Genomic DNA, 6,885 nt, shown 5'->3' with positions numbered 1-6,885 from the left:
CCCAACGCTCACTGTTCATTGAGGGAAGGAGGCGGCAGGGTTCGATTGGCTTTAGTTAGTAGCAATAGAGAAGGAATCACTCGGGTTCAGTAACGTAGCTAGTGGAATTGCTCGGGTTCAGTTAGAGCCCAACGCCTCGCTCGGGTTCAGTTAGAGCCCAACGCCTCGCACACACGTGCGTACGTGTATGAGATAAACATGCATTGCTTGGCCCCCGACCACCCACCGTAACCGGGAACTCCCCGATATTTCCCTCTCCCTCGCTTCTACCATGGTTTTTCCGTCATTGACGGCCCAAAGAATGTCATTCAGCTGCGTCTCCGGCCCGCCTAGGACGAAAATCCCATTTTCTGTCATGATTTTTTGTCATAGAAGTAGGAGCCCACCACATCTATGATGATACCGGGTTTTGTCACAATTATCGTCATAGAAGTGTCATAAGTATGATAGAAAAAAATTCGTTCGGCCCAAAATGTCATGGGTGTCTTTTTTTTTGTAGTGATGTGTATGCATTCCGGAGTCCACCTTAATGAGAATGAGGGCCCACATGCTTAGTCCGAGGACTATGGGCTGAGTATGTTATTGATGACCCACAAGTATAGGGGGTCAATCATAGTCCTTTCAATAAGTAAGAGTGTCGAACCCAATGAGGAGTAGAAGGAAATGACAAGTGGTTTTCAGTAAGGTAATTTCTACAAGCACTGAAATAGTCGATAATAGGTAGTTCGATGGCAAGATAAGTTGTAACAAGCAAGTAACGGTAACGGTAAATAAGGTGCAGCAAGGTAGCCCAATCCTTTTGTGGTAAAGGACAAGCCAAAACGGTCTCTAATAATAAGCAAAGCGTTCTTGAGGGTACACGGGAATTTCACCATATCACTTTCATCATATTGGCTTGATTCATGTTCGCTACTTTGATAATTTGATATGTGGGTGGATCGGTGCCTAGGTGTTGTTCTTACTTTAACAACCTCCTACTTATCATTAACCCCCTCGAAAGCATCCGCAACTATGAGAAAAGTATTAAGATAAAATCTAACCATAGCATTAAACTTTTGGATCCAAATCGGTCCCTTGCGAAGTAGCGCATAAACTAGGGTTTAAGCTTATGTCACTCTAGCAACCCATCATCTAATAACTACTCCACAATGCATTCCCTGAGGCCCAAATATGGTGAAGTGTGTCAGATATGGGGTTCCGGAAAAAACCTTAAGGTTCGAACTCTGGGGTGCGCGCGAAGATCTTCCTCCTACCGATCCACGTCCTAACGTCTCGCTGAGAATCTAAGCTACATGATGAACAACACAAGGGACATGAGGTTTATACGGGCTCAGGCCATCGTGGTGGTGTAATACCCTACTCCAGGGTGTCATGTGTGGATTGCCTCAGGGGCTGATGATGAACAGTACAGAGGAAGAACAGCCTCGTGAGGGATGTTCTTGGGGTGGTGTTCTGCTTGGAAAGGACTCGGCGCAAGATGCCTCTCTACTGTGGTGGCTAGCCCTATATATAGAGGCCCTGGTCCTCTTCCCAAATATTGAGCGGGAAGGGCGCCAACAATGGCCATTTTGAAGGGTAACATCTAGTACGACTTATCCTAACTAAAGTTGGTCTTCGGCTGCCAAAGACACTGGTGATGACACCGTCTTGGGCTCCACGGTGACATCCGTCCTGCCGCTATGTTGGTCTTGGTCTCGTTGCACCGAAATGGTAACCTTTACTTGATGCCTCGGTACTCTGCGCCTGTACCTGCCCCCTTTGCACCAAAGGGGAAATAAGGACACTGCACAGGCCGGCGCCCGCCTGGTCTCGATCGTCATGGCTTGTGTCACGAGCACCTCGCGAGGTACCCCTGCCTTGATCTCTCTGCCTCCTCACAAGCCTGCCTGGTGAGGCTGCTCCTGAGGAAGCCCTCCTTCGTACGCCCCGTGAGGCTTGGCCCCTTGCGATGGTCTGGAGCTTGAGTAGACGAAGATGGGCCGCACTGGGCCACCACTTGAGCCACGCCGCAGGCCGCAGGCAGGCAATTCTTGGGACCCCCGTTCCCAGAACACCGATAGTAGCCCCCGGGCCCAAGGCGCGCTCGGACTTGGCTTAGAAGAGAAGCGAAGGGGCAAATGCGGAGCACCGCGGGCTCCAACATCCTGCGGCCTTGGGCACCGCATGGCGGTTGATTGGGCGTGGGTGTCTCCGCTTCCCCACGCTGCCTCGGCAACTGCTCATCTGGCAAAAGGGCTGGCCCGGGTTAGGCTTACCTTCATTTCCCTCGTTCGTCTTGTTTCAGATCCCCTTTCTTGCTCTTCGCCCTCTTGCTTCCGAAATCTCCCAATCCGCCTCAGCTCTTCACCTCCGGCGAGCAATGGCGCCTCGCAAGACCGCACCCGGGGCTCCACTGGCGTGGTACTCGCCGGCTCTGGATCCCCCAAACATGACGGAGAAGAATCTCGCCCTCACGCGCCTGATGATGGCAGCGCAGGGCAGTGAGATGGGGGAGACTGCACTCCGGCCCGGCTCCGCCCAGCCGGAGGACAAGGGGAGCACCTTCTATCCGTTCTTCATGAGCTCCGTCATCGCTGGTTTGGTGCCTCCTTTCTATGAGTTCTTCTTTGCTGTCCTCCGCTAGTACAATCTGCACGCTCTTCATCTCCACCCCAACTATGTTCCTCTCCTGGCGATCTTTGCCTACTATTGCGAGGCACATGTCGGGGTGATGCCCTCCGTGGCCTTGCTACGCCACTTCTTCTCCCTCCGAGTTTCCGGCGCCAACATCACGGCATGCGCGGGCTTTGTTGCGTACACCAAAGCCAACGCCATATCGAAGGCCGGGAAGAGGGTCGACGGCTTCCGAAGCAAGTGGGTCATGATAGACGCCAGATGCACCAACCCCCGGCTGGCGCTGCCCACGGGGCAGGCCCAGACCATCGAGGCATGGTCTTGTGCGAAGCTTGATGTCTGTCGGGCGAAGCTGGTGCTGGAAAAGATGAATGCGGACCTGAGGCCAGGCAACTTGAGGGCAGCGAAGCTGACCGGGGCCACGCTCCTGAGGAAGTTCTTGGCGCACCGGGTGGCTCCACTTCAGGCGCACTCGTGCCCGTTGTGGAGGCTCGAGGATGCGGACACCATCCTTCGCCTGAGCTCGGTGGCCCTGGCCGATGAGGATCTGACCGCGGCCCTCCGCTCCCTGGTCGGGGAGGACGTGGCAAGCCTGGAGGGCGCTCCGGTTGCCTTGTTCCTCCGCGACGACTGGGAGCTAGTGGTGGACGACATGCCCACCTTCGACGGGGATGGACTGGTGCCGGCGGAAAGTCCTGAGGATCCGGCGGCGATGGCGACGGTGGACTTGTCCTCAGCCGATTCCGACAGGGGAGAGAAGGAAGATGAGGAGGGGGAAGAGCGTGACTCGGAGGCGACCACCGAGGGGACGGGGGAAACTTCCCCTTAGCGCAGATCCAGCACCCTCCGCTTCATGCCGGACGATGATGAGGCCGGCGCCAAGCGAGTGGGAGAGGACCTGCCCCTGATCCTGAAGAAGGACAGGTCGGGGCTGATCTCCCGAGGGTCTACTCCAGCCCTGGTGCTGCCTGAAGCCAGCTCCAGCCCCTCTGTTGCGCCTTCCTCTGCTGCCAGACCTCCCGAGGCTGAGCCCTGCAGGAGGCTTTCGGGCTTTAAGCTGGGCCGAAGGCCGTTGGATCCCACAGCAGCCGACCAGTAAGTACTCGAACTCTGCTTTGCTCTTGTTTTGCCGTCAAGGCTTAACATCTTCCATCTTTTGGTTAGGCCGCCACCTGCGGCGAAGAGGCCGAAAGGGGACTTGGCGGCCCCACTCGAGGCAACCTCGTCCGTTGGGGCCGCGCCTTCATCTGAGGGAAGAGGAGGCAGCGGGGCTCGCACCTCCCCTGCCCAGTCATCCTCGCGAGGCCAGGAGGGGCGCTCCGGCGGGGAGCTAGCCCTTGTGGCCCCGCTGACTCAGGAGGCGCCCGCGCTTGATGTTGTCGCCGAGACTGCTGAGGCTCAGAAGGTTCTGGCTCCTCAGGTCGTGATCACGCTGCCGTCTTCTCCTCCTACCCCACCGGCTCCTATCTCCTCTACCTCTTCCGCTGCCTTGGACCATGATGTTGCTCAGCTGAGCCGGCTGTGAGAAGATCTCCAGGGTGCCAACCCCCGCCTGGTGGCCAGTCGCTTGGAATAGGTTTCTGGCTGGGTTCGCTCTGAAGCTTCCGTATGAGCGGCGCTGAGCCAAGCTGTGACAGCCTCCGAGGAGGAGAAGCAAGTCACCTCCCAGGCCAAAGCCGCTCGTGATGCGGCTTTGAAGGATGCTTCAAATGTCCAGAGCTGCTGCAAGGTGCTGGAGGACGAGCTACAAGGCTTGCGTGACGAGCTTGCCAAGGAGGTTCGCGACCGTCAGGCGAAGGAGGAGGAGATGAAGGCTCGGGAGGCTGCTGTCAGGGATCGCGACGCCGAGCTCTCAGCTGACTGCAGCCGACTGGAGATGCTGGAGCAGGTGCTGAAGGCGGAGAGGGTCGAGCTGGATGATAACCCACAAGTGTAGGGGATCGCAACAGTTTTCGCTAAGTAAGAGTGTCGAACCCAATGAGGAGCTAAAGGTAGAATAAATATTCCCTCAAGTTCTATCGACCACCGATACAACTCTACACACGCTTGACGTTCGCTTTACCTAGAACAAGTATGAAACTAGAAGTACTTTGTAGGTGTTGTTGGATAGGTTTGCAAGATAATAAAGAACACGTAAATAAAAAGTAGGGGATGTTTAGATAAATAAACAATAAAGTAAATATAACGAGTGTGGAAAAGTGGTGGTAGGAGTTGTGGAATTGTCCCTAAGCAATTGACTATGTTACTAGACCGGTAATCACTATTGCAATTCTATTTGAGGGAGAGGCATAAGATAACATACTTTCTCTACTTGGATCATATGCACTTATGATTGGAACTCTAGCAAGCATCCGCAACTACTAAAGATTCATTAAGGTAAAACCCAACCATAGCATTAAAGCATCAAGTCCCCTTTTATCCCATACGCAACAACCTGCTTACTCGGGTTTGTGTTTCAGTCACTCACACAACCCACCATAAGCAAATCATAAACATATTGCAAACCCTACAGCGGGAATCCCTCACGCTTGTGTGACATGGAGAGCACTATAGGACAGCACCAATAATAACACATGCAACTCAAACCAATCATAGCAATTCATCAATCACCGATAGGACAACGAAAATCTACTCAAACATCATAGGATGGCAACACATCATTGGAAAATAATATGAAGCATAAAGCACCATGTTCAAGTAGAGGGTACAGCGGGATGCGGGAGAGTGGACCGCTGAATATAGAAGGGGGAAGGTGATGGAGATGTTGGTGAATACGGCGTAGGTGTTGGTGTAGATTGCGGTGGTGACGATGGCCCCCGACAGCGTTCCGGCGCCACCGGAAGCAAGGGGGAGAGAGCCCCCCTAGATGGGGGAATGGTTTCCCCTATGGTCCTTGGCTCCCATGGTGTGGGAGGGGCGAGAGCCCCTCCGAGATTGGATCTGTCTCTCTGTTTCTGCGTTCTCTGATTCTGCCCCTTCACCGTTTCGTTTATATCTGGAGATCCGTAACTCTAATTGGGGTGAATCTTTCGCCCAGATTTTTCTCATAAAATTAGCTTTCTTGTGGCAAAATAAGGGCATCAGCCGCCTTACGGGTGGCCCACGAGAGTCCAGGGCGCGCCCAGGGGGGAGGGCGCGCCCCCCTGTCTCGTGGCCACCTCGGACACTGTTTCGCGTTGACTCTTCCTCCGGAAAATCCCTAATATTCCAAAATAATTCTCCATCCGTTTTTATCCCATTTGGATTCCGTTTGATATTGGTTTTCTGTGAAACATAAAACATGCAACAGACAGGAACTGGCACTGGGCACTGGATCAATATGTTAGTCCCAAAAATAATATAAAAAGTTGCCAAAAGTATATGAAAGTTGAAGAATATTGGCATGGAACAATCAAAAATTATAGATACGACGGAGACGTATCAGCATCCCCAAGCTTAATTCCTGCTCGTCCTCGAGTAGGTAAATGATGAAAAAGATAATTTTTGATGTGGAATGCTACCTAGCGTAATCTTGATCATATGTCTAATCATGGCATGAATATTAAGACACGAGTGATTGAAAGCAATAGTCTATCATTTGACATAAAAACGATAATACTTCGAGCGTACCAATAAAGCAATCGTGTTTTTTCAAATCAACAAGGCCAAAGCAAGCTTATCCCTACAAAATCATACAGTTTGGCCATGCTTCATCTTCGTCACACAAAAATGCTCCCATCATGCACAACCCCGATGACGAGCTGAGTAATTGGTTCATACTTTTTAATGCGCTTCAGCTTTTTCAACCCTCATGCAATACATGAGCGCAAGCCATGGATATAGCACTATAGGTGGAATAGAATATAATGGTGGAGGTTTATATGGAGAAGACAAAAGGGAGAAAGTCTCACATCGACGCGCCTAATCAACGGGCTATGGAGATGCCCATCAATTGATGTCAATGCGAGGAGTAGGGATTGCCATGCAACGGATGCACTAAGAGCTATAAATGTATGAAATCTCAACAAAATAAACTAAGTGGGTGTGCATCCAACTTCCTTGCTCATGAAGACCTAGGGCATTTGAGGAAGCCCGTTGTTGGAATACACAAGCCAAGTTCTATAATGAAAAATTCCCACTAGTATATGAAAGTGACAACATAGGAGACAATCTATATGAAGAACATGGTTCTACTTTGAAGCACAAGTGTGGAAAAAGGATAGTAGCATTGCCCCTTTTCTTTTCTTTTTTTTTCATTTTTTCTTTCTTTTTTTTCTTTTTGGGTGGGCTTCT

The sequence above is a fragment of the Triticum dicoccoides genome, chromosome 3B, assembly GCF_002162155.2.
Source record: "Triticum dicoccoides isolate Atlit2015 ecotype Zavitan chromosome 3B, WEW_v2.0, whole genome shotgun sequence".
Taxonomy (NCBI): Eukaryota; Viridiplantae; Streptophyta; class Magnoliopsida; order Poales; family Poaceae; genus Triticum; species Triticum dicoccoides.
The sequence above is the reverse complement of the archived record's forward strand: the minus strand, read 5'-3'. Positions refer to the sequence as shown.